This window comes from Ictalurus furcatus, chromosome 11, assembly GCF_023375685.1.
Source record: "Ictalurus furcatus strain D&B chromosome 11, Billie_1.0, whole genome shotgun sequence".
NCBI lineage: Eukaryota > Metazoa > Chordata > Actinopteri > Siluriformes > Ictaluridae > Ictalurus > Ictalurus furcatus.
The window spans coordinates 11,211,713-11,230,512 of NC_071265.1; the positions used below are offsets into that span (position 1 = coordinate 11,211,713).

The following is an 18,800-nucleotide window of genomic DNA, read 5'->3' on the forward strand; positions in this document are numbered from 1 at the left end:
AATATCGCTCTCTATCTCTGTCACCTTCAGTCATTTCAAGGATGAACATTGTTCCAGATAAATTACTACACTGACTTCACAACAATAAATTGTATTAATCTTTCCTCGAAGCCTCCCAGTGGTGCCAAAGGCGTCAGACTGTTTGTGGATCTGTAATCTGAGATATAATCTCATGGTGGAAGTGAACCTGGCCCGCAGACTTGGCCCAGCACCGAGGCTATTTACATGTTCTAATCTCCTGAAATGTCATCCGTCCAGAATTAGAAGCAAACGTCAACAGTGCGCAATCTTTAGGTTAATAAAACACCAGGGGGGCATCAATAGCTAGGAGTGAATGTGATGAGGGCTTGAAAGGGAATGCTCTGTCCAGGCCAGTCTCCTGGGCTTCACAAATAGAATGGGAAAGCTGTAATGTGTGGATTAGACATGTTATATGACATTAGATCTCTCTCTGATGGTTGAGACTGAAACAGCAATGATAGAGGTGAAAAATGACCAGACACCTGTAGTGGCTGGGGATCAGACATTCACAGCAGGCTCTACACGTGTGTGTGTTTACCAGAAGATGTGTGCAGCCACATAGAGCTCTATAACAGGATAATGAAGAGCACGTGTGGGGTTAAGTTCATTTAGCTTGGACTCGAGAGTACAGGGTAGTGGTGTCAGGTGAGGTAGCACCTAAGCCAGCATGCCTTAAGCAAATCCTCATGATCCTTGATGCCAGATTTACTGAAAACAAACCCTCTGAGGAGATCAAATACTGAATGAAAAGCATATAATGTTATGTTGTTTAGACGGTGTTTGTAGAGAATCTTTCTCTCTTAAGCACCAAAATGCCTCCAATTACACACAAAAGTCCTCTTCCCACCCACTACCAGATGACCTTGACTTCACATATGGCGATGATAAGGTTACACAGGCGCATACGTGCTTATTCGCCAACTGCTTTTTTTTTCCTGGTACGCCTCCTATGCAGGTCAAATCTGTGCAATCTCTTTCTGAATGTAAAAGCATGCACTTTGACACCAACAGTTGCAAGACTTACTAGCGGATCATGTGATGAAATTATGGGGTTTTTGGAGACTTCTTTTTGCATCAGATGGTCTCCTCTGAGTTCATTCACGAACAAGGTTTTTCAGCCTGCACACCCTCTGCACACAGGATGTTTTTTGTTTTTCGCACCATTCTGTGTAAACTCTTGAGCTCGTCATGTGTGAAAATCACAGGAGATCAGCAGTTTCTGAAATGCTCGAACCAGCCCTTCTGGCACCAACACCCATGCCACGATCAATGTCACAGAGATCACACTTTTTCTTCATTCTGATGTTTGATGTCAACATCAAATAACTGAAGCTCTTGACCTGGATCTGCATGATTTTCTGCATTGTGCTGCTGCCACATGATTGGCTGATTGGATAACTGCATAAATGTGCATAAATAAAGTGGACAGTGAGTGTAGGTTTATGGGGGTTAATGTTGTTTCATCCATCTTTTCAATATCTATACACCAACCTTTCCATTTCGACCCAGGTGTAACAATGTTTTTACTTTTACTTAGGCTTTTATTTTTTTCTGTATGTTTGAACCAGAAGTTTGCTGAGTTTAGTCATGCATGAAAACATTCCAAATCCAGGTGTGGGCCTTGTAACTGATCTCTGGATCATGTAAATTCAGTTGTCTGTGGTTTGCATTAAGAGAGCTTAATTAGACTAATGTGATGACGAGTGATGCACTAATTCAGGTTTCAAGTAATAGGTTCATGAATGGTCATGATCTGATGAATAAACAGCGGTGATTGGAATTACACATTCTGCCATATAAGATATGTTGAGGAAAAAAAAAAATCAAAGAAGTCACAGGCACAAATCAGAACAAGTGAAATGCACGCGAGGTGGGCAAGGCCACAAGACTGTTGTTATTTCACCATCTCTACTGTGGCACAATGTTGAAACACGAACCATTTCTACACCACATTATTTTTCTTTTTTTTTTCTTCCCTTGTTGCTTTCCTTCTTATGGAAGCTGTTTTTTGGTTGCCGTGTTGTTTTATCCCCTTGCTGATTGATGCAGACTTTACGTTTTCCCTCCGGAGCCAAGACAGCCCACGCACAATCATCTTTTAATATCCACTCCAACTCTCTTCATCCCTTCCTCCCTCAGCTCTTACATACTGAGAAACCGCAGCAGCGTCTCTGTCTCATGTCTTCACCTCTGCCTCTCGCTCACACGAAAACAACCTTCAACATCATTCAAGCACACTGAGGGTCACCAGACCGCACACACTTCGAGCTGAATTGGAGCGTTTTTTCTTCTTCTTCTTTCGTTTAACATATGTTTGCCTGGCCTTCCTATTAAGACTGGGAGACTTGCACCACTCTGTGTATTTACAAAGTGGCAAGAAACATATGCCAGGATTATGCTCTTGACTACTAGTTTCTGTTTGGGCTGATTTTAATTACTTTAATTAAATTTTTTCTTAAAGATGTTAATACACTCATGAAATTGACAATGTTTGTAAATGCATAGGTTCTAAGTAATGGCCTACAAAGCATTTCAAATTGCAAAAAAAAAAAAAGACCAAAGTGATTAATAAGCATCAAGAAAAGAGACCAGGGGTGTGATTTATTGGGATGTTGTAAAATCCATGATAATGGCCCAGGAAGTTATTTCTAGGTGCAGTGCATCACGATTTTAAAAACAAGCTGGGTTACATTAGCATCAGAGGAAGACAGTACCAAGACATTATCATCTGTAACCGTGCCGCATAGCTTATATTAATATATATGGTTTAGAAAATGCCCCCAACCAAATAATTTCATACTTGCAGTAGCACTGCAGTGTTGTGCATCATTTCAATGCCATTTGAAAATGCTAAGATAATCATGTGAAATGCTCAGAACCATGTTCTTGGTTGCCAGCAAAAAAATATACTTGGTTTAAAGGATGAGTATCGCAGCCCTATCTGAAATGGAGTACTTGCGGTCTTCATTTGCACGTCCCTGTTAGATTCACTCAGCTATAGAGTGGTGCGGGAACGAGTCCTAAAACCCGGAAACAAGTCAGCATTTTAGCACTTCCGGCTCCATCGTCCCGAAGTCAGTGGGGTTTTTGGTTAAACGCCTGAAATAAGGTCTGAGGTTAACACAAGCTCAAGAAATGTTCACGTTTTATTCTACGACATAGAATACATCAGTAATACTCCACTCGTGATTTTGTTAAGAGTTTACGTGTCTTGAAAAAGGCGGTTGATAAGAAGCTAACAACGTTTTACTTCTGGCGATTGTATTTAGGCTTCAAATTTCAGAAAAGTGTGTGTTCATTTGTGAAGGGCACCTTAATGAACAAAAGTGTAAAAATCCTAAACTTTTGCTGGTCACAGAGCTTATTTTCAGGGTGACGCTTCCGGGTTGGTCTACAAAAATACGTCATCCCTGCAGCGCTCTATAAGATGTCCCAGTTCTCATTTTAGGCTTCACAAGGTGTTAATGACTGCTCTCTATGCACCCTTACTCTATCCTTTGGCAAAGCCCACATCGAAGTGGACTGAGACGTGGCCTGTTACCCGAAACCCCGTGCGATTATTATTATTATTATGAAGACCAGGAACAGCAGATAGATTTGCTCAGAACAAGGCAAGGTGGATGCAGCAACAATGTCAAAGATCATCAAAACCAACGATGGTGGAAAAAAAAAAGATCTCCAAATTAATTGTCCTAAAGTGTCTTTTGTTATCTTGTCATCAAGCAGCAGATTATGTTAAACATATTCTGTAAAAAAAATATCTGCAAATAAAGAAAGAAAGAAATAAAGAAAGAAAGTGTGATCAGTTAGCCCACCTAATGTATATTATATACCATTATATATAACGGTGTATTTTTTTTTTTTTTTGGTGTTGGTGGCAGGAACAATGATGGGGCATTGAATAAACAAACAAACAAACAAACAAACAAACAAACCAACCCAGGGTAATTTGCTTTGAACGTGTTTTCAGTCTCAAGCGCATCGCAAAAAAAAAAAAAAAAACAATACCCCAATATGCTTCCATTTTACCAGTGTTATTTCCACATCAGCTTTTTAAACACTTCACACACAATTGCACAATGACGGATGCTCTATAAGACTTTTAATATGTAGGTGCACATGGTGTACATCACCGCCATTGTGTCTTACTGAACCGAAGTGGTTTTCTAAAGAAAGTGGTTTTCTATAAATTACTATATGGTACACTGTGCTTATACAATGGTGTCGAATAAAACATCTGGATTCCCATGAAAGGACACCTGCTATTGCGTTCACTCGTGTTGTGCTCATTTAGCTGCTGCGATGTTAAGAGTTTTATTGTAGAGGAGATGCTGGAAGGCTGCACTAAACTACTGCTGATTCAAAGGGATGACGTGTTCACTTTCAGGGTGGCTTTCAGAACACAGTAAGGACATCAGTTTAAGGAGCGGTGGGCGTTTGATTGACTTAGCTGAAGGTTACAAATATTTATTCTTAGAAATTGAGTGTTACCAAACTGTATGAGGTCGGCATATTACACGCACACACACACACACACACACACACACACACACACACACACACACACACACACACACAGCAAGACTGCTACACTTTGTGGTTGGGGGATTTGTGATAATCAATCAATAATAAATATGAATGAATCAGCAATGAGTAATATATTGTGGTGTTTGCATTAGTATGTCATTAGTATATAAAAAGTAACCTAATGTTGCTAATACAAATACCAACTGGCTACCTTGATCTGCACTGTAAACTGTAAACTGTCAGTGGCTCCATTCTGTTTAAGATTTGCACAAACAATCCCCGATATCAAATGAGTAATTGCCCAGGGATGGCCCACACTAACCACTTCATCTGGCACACATATCACTGTGGAATTACAGCAATGAATTCATCCGAATCTGGCAGCCAGAACACAGCCATAAAGCAGCAGCATGTCGAAGAGACCACATGTTTACAGCTTCAGCCTAAAGTTTAAATGCTGCACATTGGACCACTTTAGGTTCACAATACACTTGACAGTGCTATAACTGGCTTTTATCTGTCTAAACTCAACCATATTTCGGCCCACGTTTTTCTGCTAACTGACAATATTAGACGCACGTAGCCTAGCCTGATGGTTGAACTTTGTTTGGATAGGATACAATGTTGATGTTTTTTTTTTTTTATGTGGTAACAACACTCTTAGGACACAAAGTCCAGTTGAGTAACTCTGTACAGATTTCATAACAAAATAACTGTGTGTGTGTGCGCGTGTGTGTCGCGCCCAATTTGGTTTGTATATATAATGGTGTGAAGCTGATTCTGCCAATAATGAAGTGAATGAAATGTTACTATGTACATGTATATGGGGGGCAAAAATTGGTGGACACCTGACTATTGCACCCATATCTGCTTTTAGAACACCCCATTCCAGCTGTAGTGTCCTCTTTGCTGTTATAATAATATCCACTCTTCTGGGAAGGCTGTCCACTAGATTTTAGAGTGTGGCTGTGAGGATTGAACCATTCAGCCACAAGAGCATTAGTGAGGTCAGGTCACTGATGTCGGGCAAGGCGGCCTGGGGTGCAGTCAGTGTTCCAAACTTGGCAAACCATGTCTTCATGGAGCTCGATTTGTGTACAGGAACATTGTCCTGCTGGAACAGGTTTGGGCATCATAATTCCAGTGAAGGGACATTTTGCAGCACCAGTTTTGCGAAGGCCCACATACGGCTGTGATGGTCAGGTGTCCGTGTACTTTTGGCCATGTAGTGAATAGTAATTTAGATGCAAGTAGATCTCACACAGCAAAATCCCCAGTGTTGAATTAACAGCTAGTGTTGAATGAATTATTTCAGAGTTCATTTGTGTCCAATTGGACATGAAAAAGAAACTGTGTGTGAATTCAACACTACGGATTTTACTGTGCAGAACGGATATTTAGAGATCAAAATAACAGGTGGCGTGATGGTACAGTGGGTAGCATTCCTGTCTCACAGCTCCAGGGTCCACCCCAGTCTGATCCTGAGCTCAGGTCACGGTCTGTGAGGATTTTTCAATATGTTCGCATAGATTTCCTCTGGATTATCAGGTTTATTCCCACCTCCCTAAACCTGTTCTTTCCATGCAAATTTCAGTAAGGGCAGAGTGCACATCAGGCCCTTTATTTCAAGGACATGTAATTCAGAAATAGTTCCAAGTCTTCCAAATATTATCAGGAGGATATTTCAGTATATTCATGTAAAATGACTTGAATCTTTTCCATCACCGGTTGCCAGTCATAATATTATGAATTTTTCAGAGCATTCACGATAATGAATGTGGATGTAATGACAATATGACATCATAATATTGGTCCTAATCGTTTTAATTATTAAAATGTGTGAACTGCTGTCTATTCCTCGCATAGTCAGACCAAAAAAAAGAGAGAGAGAGAGAGAGAGAGAGAGAGAGAGAGAGAGAGAGAAACTAACAAACCAGAAAAACACTTCTCCTTCTGTTTCTGCCCTGATTATTGACCTACTGGCTCGGCACTCCAGTGGCTATAGAAGCTATCTTAACCCCCTGTGACAATTTGTCAGCTTGTACTCTGCTGTCACCTCATGACATAGCAGCACATGTGTGATAGTAGACGCTGAGCGCTGGGCCAAGCGAGAGCTCAAGTGACAAGTAAACAACTCTGGGATAAGCTGGCAAATATCAAGCTGCCATGTACACAGCAATGCACATGAGCTCAAAAAGTCTATCTCAGGAGAAAACAGGCCGAGATGAAGGACACAATCACAGACATGGTCCAGCATAAATAATAATAACATCAGGTCATGTTTAATCTCAAGAACAACACATTCAACCTGAGTCCTGTCAAGCTGAAAGTGATAGAATATGAGAAAAACAACAGCTCTGCTTACTCATCCAACAAAGCCAGGCTGTTTTTTTCCTACCCAGTTTACACCATGTGTGCCTATGGGCTAATAGTCATAGTATGTGGCCATTACAAACATAAAAAAAACAGTAGTAATGGTCTGCACATAGTAACGTGCAGTAGTAATGAGCTTCAAACCAGTTCAGTACAGATCAGTATGCGAGAACAATTTATTCCATTCGGAACCCGAGTACCACACACCAGAATTAATAGCTGAGAGACTTTTTTATTTTTGTTCTGTTCTGTGTAGCACAGGATGGGATACCAGTTGCTCACAAATTACTGTGAAGTAGAAAAAAAAAGCTCTACATGACCTCTCAGCAAGTTTCTTTTCACCACATTTCTTTTGCTCCTAAGCAACGGGTCTTTCTGAATGACCTGCTGCACAGAAGGCCCTCTGTTCCCTTTTGCATTTTGGACAATCGTACTAAATTATAGGCAGAAATACGCCACACTGATGCACCTCATTCAAAAGTCAAGCGTACACTATTCCGATTTGGAGGAGGGACTGAGCTTTAGGCATGATGGATGGATGGGTATGAGTCACGCTTATTTCAAAATGATTAGGTGCATGCACAGCGGGAAACGTCCATCAAAGCCTGTTTGCATTTGAAAAATTTCCAGCGTAAAGCTGGAGTATCACATAATCTATGTTATGTATGTAAGGAATAAAACACAACAAGGTGTGCTTTTATAGGAAAATAATCAATGATGGGGTGGTATGATGCGGTTACCCCATCAGAAGTTGATTATTTTCCAATAACAGCATGTTTTAATATGCTTTAATCTTCCTATACCACAGCGATTACAGGATTGTTGTTTTTTTATTAGTTAAAAAATGACACATCTTACTCAAAGCCTTAACTGAAAACCTAAAGCAACAGTTTTACCTAACAGCTTTACTAACTCCTTCCAAGTATGTTAAATAAATATCTCCTGGCAAAAAAAAACACCAGATAAACAATTATATGTAAGGGAAACTGCCCTCCGCCTTGCCTCGGTTCTTTGTATCCACGTTGTTCATTAAAATGGAGTAATGCACACCTAACCGTGGATTATCCGGCTTATAACATGGTCACTCGCCAGCATTGGCAAGTCAAAGCTATCATTGTTATTTGCAGTGCAAAATTTGACTGAAAGGATAAAAATAACGGTTCATTTTTGTTAGTTGTTTTATATACGGGTTTGTAGATATAGAATTATTCACTTTTCAAATCATACAGAGATAAAGTAGTGTGATAAAATTACATTTATTTGAATGAATTATAATAAATAGTTATTAGAGAGAGAGATTGTGTGTGTCTGTGCCGCGTCTCTACTAATAATGAAGCTCTGAGTTTAACTACTGTATGCAACTGTAACTGTACGTTACTATGGTTACAGTTAATTATAGGCAGCACATTAATTTAGAACGGTGATTAAAAATACTGGAACTACCTGTGCGTTCACCGGTTTGAATGCACACCTCTCATCTCAGCCAATCAGAATCGAGTAATTGAGTCTCCACCATACAAGTCCCTGTGCAAGGTATTAACCCTGAAACGATAAAGTATTAGAACTAGCACATTAATATAAACCTGTAATGTGCCTTGCATCAGGAACTGTCCAAGCCGTGCTTTTATAAAAAATTAATCAACACTGTCTGACCAATCAGAATTAATCATTTAACGGTGTTGTAGTATAATACGAAATGCAGACCTTGATTGTGTGGGTTAGTATTACAGCAAAATAATATGAACTAATAACTGTTTTACTGCAAAAAGGTCAAGTTAATATACTAATAAACTTTTTATTCATTAAAGCAAACATTTCATTTATTGTCAACTTTGTTTAGGAGTTAAACCACAAAGAGCAGAATCAATATTTCAGTGTTGTCAAGCACTCTCTTATATGCTCTTCAAAAGTGCATGGCCTTCTGTAAGTAAAATACTGAAAAGCATGCATTTCTGAGTGTTCATTCAATTTGTTGGCTTGGGGACAGATGTATCGATATCTCTAACAGAAAATCAAGACATTCCAAATGAAATCAAAATGTCAGCTGGGACCTTCACAGCAAAATGAAAAGCTCTGGCTGGAACGTTCACACACCCACAATTCAATTCACGTCAAATTCAAATCTACATGGAAGCATGATTTCCCCTGCCGCTGCTCCTTCCCGGAAAGGTTTCCTCCTCTTGCGCCTGAGTGAGAAGGCGAACAGTCACAGAGGCCGACTGAACCGAGGCAGCTTGTAATTACAGCAATTTACTTAATTATAAATTATGTCTCTAGCACTTTATTAGGGATAAATGGTCGAATTAACTTGCACTCACCCTTGTCTTTGAAAATTATGACGTGAATATTTTATTCAGTAGAGAACAGATTCTGGTTCCTACTCGGCTAAAGGCACGTGGATCACAAAGCTAGTGCAATGCTGTTTAAACCTTAAACTCGTAAGCACGTGAGTGTGACAAAATAGTGCTCCAGACATTTCCTCCTCTCTACGACCCTGGAATGTGTGATCATGTGCCTTTATATCTACAGGCCTTACCAGTCAGTGTCTTACTGATTCAGAGCGATGATGATCAGATCCCTAATGAGGTTGGTAATAATGACACCGTGCTCCCTGTTATAAAATTACTCTTTGATCTTATTATAAAAATTGGATATGCATGTGATAAAAGTCAGCAGAGCCTGAGAAGGTTCATACAAGGACACATGGAAAGCTTTTTTTAAATGGAGACTTAGCTTTTCCAGATGCACTATAAAATTACTCGTATTTTTGCTATACAATTGCTTGCAAATTTAGTTAATTCATTTATTTGTTCGTTCATTCATTCATTCATTCATTCATTCAAGAGCTTTATCTCCACCAGAGTTGTGGTGGATCTGGAGCTATTTAAAAAGAACAGCACATAATCACAAGAGCCCTTGATCAAGCTGACTATAATAAAGAGGCACCACAACAACAGGCATCATTAACATTTATTTTAACATTTTTTTCTAGTTAAGCTGAAAGCCTGCAGGTTAGCTCAATTTTCTCAGCATGCCTGTTATCATTTTATAATTAACGCATATTTACAAAGAACAGTACATAATCACTGGAGCTGTCTATAACTGGGGCATGTTTTCCCCACAAATTGTGCCAAACCCAAGCAATTTTTTTTTAAGATGATGAATGGTTAATCCCCCAGCTGTTGGACAGTACACAGGCGTGGCTGGAAGCTGTGAGTGGTCCTTAACAGCGTCACTGGGTTACTTATTTGTCACCAGGAGATGATGTTTATTTGCCTTCATGGGGCTAGTTACTGTAGAGTGGTCCATAGTTCTCAATTTAAACTTCATTATGCAGTTATTGTAGAAGCCAATCTTTGTGGTTGTGATTTTATAAGCATTGTACCTACTCTGACCTTGACTAAGCGTTCTGACTTAATAGGTAAAAGAGTTGAAGCTAACTTCCACTAAACAATGAGACATACTGTACATGCTACACTATATGACCAAAAGTATATGGACACCTGACCATCGCACCCATACATGAGCCTTCCACAAACTGTTGCCACAAGTTGGAAGCATACAATTGTCTAGAATGCCTTTGTATGCTGTAGCATAATGATTTCCCTTCACTGGAACTAAGAGGTCTAACCCAAAATTGTTCCAGCATGACAATGCCCCTGCACATAAAGCAAGATCCATAAAGACATGGTTTGCCAAGGTTGGTGTGAAAGAAAATGGGAGGCCTGCTCAGAGCCCTGACCTCAACCCCAATGAACACCTGAAAAGAAGGTGATCCGAATACAATGGAAACGATATAGGTAAAGTTTCATGACAAACTCTGATGTTGGCTTGACACAGTCGGTCTGAAAGTTTAAAATAGTTATCAGTTTGAGAGCTGAACCTAATGTGGAGTTTTAAAAAAAAAGAAAGGGAGACAGATCGACAGGGTGCCAATACTTGTAGAGTTGGATAGATAGACAGATAGGGTGCCAATACTTCTAGCGTCGGCTAGATCGCTAGGGTGCCAATACTTATTGAGTTTGATAGACTAGAGTACCAATACTTATAGAGGTGATTAGATAGATAGATAAATAGATAGATAGAGAGCCAATACTTCTAGTGTTGGATAGATAAGGTGCCAATACTTCTAGGGTTGGATAAATAGATGTAGAGACAGGGTGCCAATACTTGTAGCGTTAGATAGATAGGGTGCTAATACTTCTCTGGATGGATGGATAGGGTGCCAATACTTCGCGTTAGACAGATAGGGTCCCAGTACTTCTAGAGTTAGACAGATAGGTAGATAGAGTGTTACTAGTAAATAGATAGATGGAGAGAATGGTAGAAAGGTAAATGGAGAGAGAGAGTGCTACATGTATATAGAAAGTGAGAGTTTTAGTGTTTGAAAGACAGAAGGAGTTAGAGAGTGATACAGGTAGACTGATATAAAGAAATCTGGAGAGAGAGAGAGAGAGAGAGAGAGAGAGAGAGAGAGAGAGAGAGAGAGTGCCTGTGTGCTGCTGGTAGATTGATAGAGAGATGGATAGAGAGAGTATGTGGCATTGATAGAGAGATAGATGAAGTGAGAGTGTGTTACAGGTGCACTGACGGAGTGAGAGGGAGAGAGGAGGGGCTTCAGGCCACGTGTGAGTTTTCACAGTTAGAGTTTGAAATCCTGAACATGCCGGGCCAGGCTCTGAACATTCCGGCAGTCTAAGTGAATAGGAGCTTTTGGGATATTTGATCGTCCGCTACGGGAAAACCGGGAGTCTGATCCGTTAGAACCAGTACAGCCTGATCAGTCTGAACAGCCTGAAGGACGGTGCCGAGTTTGCTGGAAGTAGCTTCAAAGCTCAAGAAGTTTTGAATGGAATTCTACCCGAAATTCTGCCCCTTTGAGCTTCCGAAACAGGAAAACTTTCATTCCGATCAGTTAGAAAAGACATAGTGACTCCAGTCAGAACAGACTGAAGGTCTGTACTTACATTTATTCATTTAGCAGATGCTTTTATCCAAAGCGACTTACAAATGAGTAAATACAAGCAAAGCGATATATCAAGCGGAGAACAATACAAGTAGTGCTACCATACAAGATCTTTAATTGAGTTCTAGAAAAGCAAAGTGCGCAGAGTAGAGGTGTAAGTGCCAGAGTAGGTGTTTTTTTTAGGATAATGTGGGGTTGGCATTTTAGGGGTTAGTTAGGTGTTCACGGAAGAGGTGGGTCTTTCGCTGAACTGTACTTGCGAGCTTGAAAGCTCTGGGAAGAGTAGCATTTAGAAATGAATGGTCTCAGAAGAAGAATAGGAAGAAAATAGTACGTTTAAATAGGAAATCAGTATGTTGGCTTTGTCAAGCCAGCATAATGAATTCAATTTGGCTACCATCAGGGGTTAAGCTTTTGTTGGATTTCATGAATTCAAGAAAATATTTTCTGTATTGTTTTTTTTTTTTTTTTTTTAATAAATGTTCCATGAGCTGGTACTAAATGTGCTAAAGTGCAATCCTTAGGCCATGTACAAACTTGTTGGTGCATAATACGTGAATAAGATTTTATTATTTGGTGCACTAAGTGATTCCAGTAGCAGACAGGAGTAGTGTCCGGAAGCGCAGTGAACTTCAAGCACAATGCCGAATAAAGGCAGTGAGACGAGTTGAAAAACAAAATCTGACGTGAATAATTAACTAAAAACAGTGTAAACATGAGCGTGTATTTAATTAAAAAGCTGAACAAAACCTTTTCAAATGCTCTGTTTATTCACGTTCTCTAATGTGAAACGTGACTGCAGGAAAATTAAGTCATCATTTTGAGAAACTTGTAAAGTAAATTTTACTAAGACACAATGCAGAGAACTTTTTCCAAACTATTAAGACTTACGTTTGTCTTCAGTTGGCAAAAATAGGCTTTCACAAAGATAACACATACACTCTGAATGGATTTATTTCTACATGCAATCACGATACCTAAAGGGACGGGTTTAGTAACTCACGTTGCGCATGCTAGATGGACAGATGGAGCCTTTGGAGTTGATATTTCGTGCTTAGCCATGCAGATAAAAAAGACCTTTCAAAATGAAAGGCTCCAATCTGTGATGGTCACATCCTCTAAACCTTGACCCAGGTCTACTTTCTCCAGCTGCTTTAACAGCTGAGTGAACGAATGAACGCATCATCACATACACCGTACTGTTTGGAAACGTTAAAAGCGCAAGTGGTTATTATGGATCCTACAATGTTTACAGCACACACAGGAGGTAAATATTCCATTACGCCACTTGTTGACATTAATAAAAGCACTTGGGAACTTTTCCAATTGCTTAAGGATTAATACTGGAAGTGCGCAGAGTGCTGAAGCCAAAAATGAAAGACTCAACACAGGTTCTGTTCGGTACTTGTACACAAAGTGTTCATTTTATTCTATGAAATGCTGCCGAATCACAACACGGCCCAGGAAGCCCCGTTTTAACAACTGCTGTTTAATATCTAGACCAGGGGTGTCCGATCTTATCCTGAAAGGGTGAGTGTGGGTGCAGGTTTTCATTCCATCCAAGCAGAAGCCACACCTGAGTCTATTGAAAGCCAAGCTCAACTGATTAAACAGGTATAAACAGCTGTGGCTCCTACTTGATTGGACTGAAAACCTGCACCCACACCAGCCCTTTCCGGATAAGATTGGACACCCCTGCTCTAGGCAGTGTTCTGTCGAACATGAGTTCACGTACATCAACAATTGTGTAGCGTCTTTAATATTTCACAACTTTGGCTTGCATTTATCAAATGAGGCAGTTCCAAAGGCAAAAGTAATTAAGCTGTCAAAAGTTGGTGCAGTTGATAAAAAACAAAAGGCCAACACCAGGAGATGTCATTGAACCAGTTCTCTGCTTGATCCATTCCAGCTTTCATAATCTGCATGCTTTTTGCCTATGGGCAAAACTTTCACCCAAAACTGAAGGATGTCCTACTTACACAAACACAAGTTTACGAAAACAGTCATTGAGTTCCTGCAGAATAACGAGGCTGGACTTGTTAGGTGGGGTTAGTTATCGTAACCGACACCAACGGCAACACATCAGCTGCTCTCACTTTTCATTATCGACTGATTGATATCTCCTGAAAACCTAATGGTGGATATTTGCCTACTGAATTGATTCATCTGGTAGTCTGTCCTGGATCACAGATAACAGGTTCAAACTGTTTCATGACGGTATCTGACAAAGCAAGGCTCTGTGGCTAGATGACTGCAGGAACACACACACTCACAGGTACGCGCATGCACACACAGACGCATACACACACACACACACACACACGCACCTCTAATAAGATACAAAATAGGCTAGAAACAGTCAATTGTTTATCAGGTGCGATTAATTTGTGGCATTTATCAGCTTTTTATTTAGCAGGCAGAAGACGACGGAGGGTCAGTGGAGGTCACTGAACATCCCCAAGGCGCACACATCCCACATCCACAAAGATAATTAGGATAATAGGCAAGACTAACAAAACTGGCGCTAATCAAATGACAAGGCCATGGCTGATTTGTTTTCCAAATGAGCAGGCTGTTTGAGGACACTCCAGCCGTTTGATAGGCATCACGAACGCGATTAAAACAATGTGGCGCTAATGCAGGGAAGATCTCTATCTGCTGTCCATCAGAGATGGCAAGATGGAAGGGCTCGCTGTGCAAATTGAGATGAAAATGCACCATAGCTGTGTTTAGCACATCACCTGCTGAGCAGCTCAATGCCACACGTTGATGGTTTTTGAAATGAAGAAGAGAAGAAATGCTGCAACCCGTTGTTTTTTTTTTTTTTTTTTTTGCTGGGTGTGACCCCGAAAACAGGCCTGAAGCACTGGCTGTGCTGTGTGACTGTCTGTCACTAGACATGTGTTCATCTCCATTGTTAGCAGGACGTGTTCATCGAAGCCATGAAAACTTTAAGCTTCCGCAGCTTGTCAGTATTTTTTATCTACCTCAGCTCTCCCATGATGGAGACACGATGTAAAACGATAAATATAAAAAGAGAAGTGTAATAGTTAGTGACAGCGCCACACTGACATGGGGCCAAATCAAATGGAATTGGACGGCTTGCATCAACCGAGGTATTTGATCCAAAAGGGCGCAAACGGTTCGGGATGGTTTCTCTAGAGCCGTTTCGAATCTCTGCTGAGCTTGCATGTTAATAATTGACAGCAATCAGTCTTTCATGCCTTTCACTGATCAGCAGTTTGCTTTGCCATACCCCGAGGAGACCCTGTGCCTGTAAACACACTACAGTCTCACATGGGAGACTGAGCACGTGGGAAAAGCCAATAAAAGCTCAAGTTAACCATCAGAAGTTGTTTGCACGAAAAAAAATTATCAGAATTCTAGATCAGACATATCCATGTCTATGAACCACAGATGCATTTGATTGCAGAAATTCAATGCAAAACAACTCAGTAAGTCTAAGCTTATGGTAAGAGTCTGTTATGTTTGCAACAATGTCTCCACTAATTCTACATTGGATTATCATTAATTAATGACTAGGTTTACATGGACAGCAGTAATCTAATTATTAACCTTATTCTGAATAAGACAATATTGTGATTAAGGTGTTTACATGAGTTGCTTTTAGAATATTCCTTTCATGTTCCCGTTTTACATGTTATAGAACATAGATCGATTAACGACACACGTCATTACGTCCCCAAGCCGTAAGCCGTTTAATTTTTATGAATGCTTCAAGTGCAATTAATTATTTGTCATGCTACATAAATAAACGAATGCTTGAAGCCGTGGGCTGCGTCCGAAACCGCATACTTACCTACTATATAGTAGCCGAGATGCATGTATTTCTCCTACTATATAGTAGGTAAGTACGCGGTTTCGGACGCAGCCGCGCTCTCGTTTGCTGTGTGTGTGTACGTGTCCTGTCGCAAAATGTGGTGAAAACTCCCACACGATGTTAATAGTGTGATTAAGGTGTGTACATGTCTATAATGCACTTCTATAATGTGACTAAAACAGGAATACTCCACATGACTTAATTCAATTTGTGCTTACTTCGAGTATGACTTTAGCCAGATTAAGGTCATCAATAATCACTGTTTCCATGCTAGTTTCTTAATCAGAGTATTGTCTGAATCGGGTTAATATCGGAATATTGTTGTCCATGTAAACGTACTGAGTGTCGCTGGAAAATGGAGAACGTGAAAGTGAAGCTCTTGCTCTCATTTTTAGGAGCTACTAGCAAAACCTAAATGTTAAACCTCGTGTTCTTCTACTAAATGCCATTGTAACTGCATTAGCAATGAGCCCCTGTGACATACAGTAGGCATGGCACTCAACCGCAAAATTTTCACAGGAATATATAGCACCAACCAAGAAATCAGCACCAGAATCACTAAGCACATCACAACTATTTCTATATAAACATATTTAATGAGTATGAAGGTGGAATTTTCCTCTAAGCACTAAGTGGAACACAGCTTTACATACAGTATATGTCATTTACAGAGTGTTATTGTAATCTAATGACTTCTGATAACGCAGTAATGTAATGCATTACATTTTAAATTGATGTAATTTGATGACAGTTACTGATGTCAAGAAAATTATATTACATGCATTACAAATTTATTGTTAAGAAAACAATATTAGGTCAAATTCATTTTAAAAATAAATCACGTTTTGCCACGAAGATTCTTTTCTTTAGCCCAGAGTAATTCTCCATTTGGAATGATTTGTCATTACGTAAAATAAAACCGCCTGTAATTTTACATCTTCATTGAACAGAGGCGAGACCAATCAGACAGGGTTTACAGGAAAATGCGTGGAAACACTTGTGTCTTATTGGCTGATAGTCTCTCAATTCTGCCAAACGCTAGCCCACACAGTCAGTGTGAGGAAAAATGCATATACACCCATTTATTTATTTATTTATTTATTTATTTAAACCAGTAAAGGGGAAACTGAAACACTAACATCCTCTAAAGCTGGGCAATCAAGGTGTGTAAATGTTTATATGAGTTCCAGTTTACGGGAATATGATATGAGCCGAGAATAATATACTTTACAACCCATACAATGATAGCTTAGCTGTGCCTCCCCTTGACTATAGTGACACCAAACTAGCCTAGTTAGAAAAGTTTAATATTTTATCAGTCTGGTGGTCCTACAAACAGTGACAACACCCGAGGCAGGTTTTATGATAAATCCAACCTTTTTTGATCATGTCCTACATTGACACTCAGTAAAAAAATCCTGAAAGAACTAGGAATTTCACTTTGTAGTGTATTTTTGTAGGTCTGATAGGTCTTGAAAGTAACATGAAAGTAAAGTAATTAGTAATCTGATTACTTTTTACATGCAGTAATCAGTAATGTAATCAGGTTACAGTTTTAAAGTAGTAATCAGTAATCTGTAGTGGATTACTTTTTTTGAGTAACTTACTCAACACTGGTCATTTACAGTAAAGTATGATTAATCTTACATTATTAATATGCTCCAAATCCTGTACATGCAGTAAAATGTGCAATTGTTCTAACTACAATAGTCAATTTTACAATCTGTACATACTGCACTTACTGTAATAGTAGATATTTTAATATTTAATACTATTAATTCGTCTAGGTTTTCTATATACGTCTAATTTTGCTTATAACAATGTCTGTCAATGCCTTGTAGAGGTAATGCCCGTCTTAACTTCAAAATTTGTAGTGATAATTCATATCTGCATGTGTCTAACTCATCGTTTTTGTTTTTTTTTTTCAATCAGGCAGAACAGAGCCTAAGAGGATGAATTAAAAGCATCACATTTGAACCAGAGTGCACAGGAAATTCATCATCCTTAGCAGACCCTTTCCTTGTTGTTGCTTGTGCTTTTTTTTAATAGCACGGAACCCAGTATTAAATCAGAAAGCCCTTAGAAATCAGGCCTCATTATGATGGAGAAAAAGCATAAAATGCGTCATTAAAACATTCAGCTGGATCCACATGACCTGAGGACTGTAAAAAAATAAATAAATGCATCATAAAATGCCACAACCTGTCATTGTCCTCAATCAGGCACCTGCTGCTTTTTCACTCAGTTAGTGGATTCAATCAATACACACACACACACACACACACACGCACATACACACACACACACGCGCACATATACACACACACACACACACAGTCAAAGATCTCCTGGCATTTATATTGCTACTGAGCATATACGGTACTGTGCAAAATTCTTAAGCACCCTAATGATTCCGTAAATAAAAATTTTGCCTTAGATGTTTATTTTATGACTTGACTTTATTGAGTCAGTTTAAAAATTTTAGATTTCCAAACATTATTTCAAATCCAACAAAAGAAATGGGAAAAAATGTTACAATAAAAAAATCTTTGTATGCCAGTAAAGAAAGTAACATTACATAACAGGACACTTTTCAGACCAAAAAAAAAACCCATAATGAATGCAGCTTTTTTACTGCAAAAACAGAAGCAAGTGTGACAGTCAATGTTTCTGGAAGAACTGTGGCTGGTTTTCCAAGATGCTCAGCCAATTCCCTTATAAAACAGCACAAACTGTACTTAAAACAAATGACTGCTAAACTTGCAGCGCAATAAGACTCACGTGACACATACCCTGGCCCAGTCCTCATTGTTTACATGACTTCACGTGACTTTTACACACCTGACATTGATGTAGCATCTACAAAATGGTATTTGTACAATCCAGACTCTACACTTGCTGTTAATTTGCACTAAGAACAGCTCTAAGAACTGTATATTATACACTTGTATACCTATTCTTCTTATTTAATATTAGATCATGGATTTTTAGTTTTATTTTCTTTTGTAATATATGTGGCATTATGCTCTAACTGTATTAGCTAGATAGCTGCTAAACTAAATTTCATTGCCT

At 39.3% G+C, this 18,800-nt stretch overlaps 1 protein-coding gene across 5 annotated transcripts in view; it reads right to left on the minus strand.

Annotated features, from left to right (window-relative positions):
• The window catches only part of lpp (LIM domain containing preferred translocation partner in lipoma), a 218,183-nt gene that overhangs the window by 138,036 nt on the left and 61,347 nt on the right, over positions 1-18,800 (minus strand). The window lies entirely within an intron of this gene.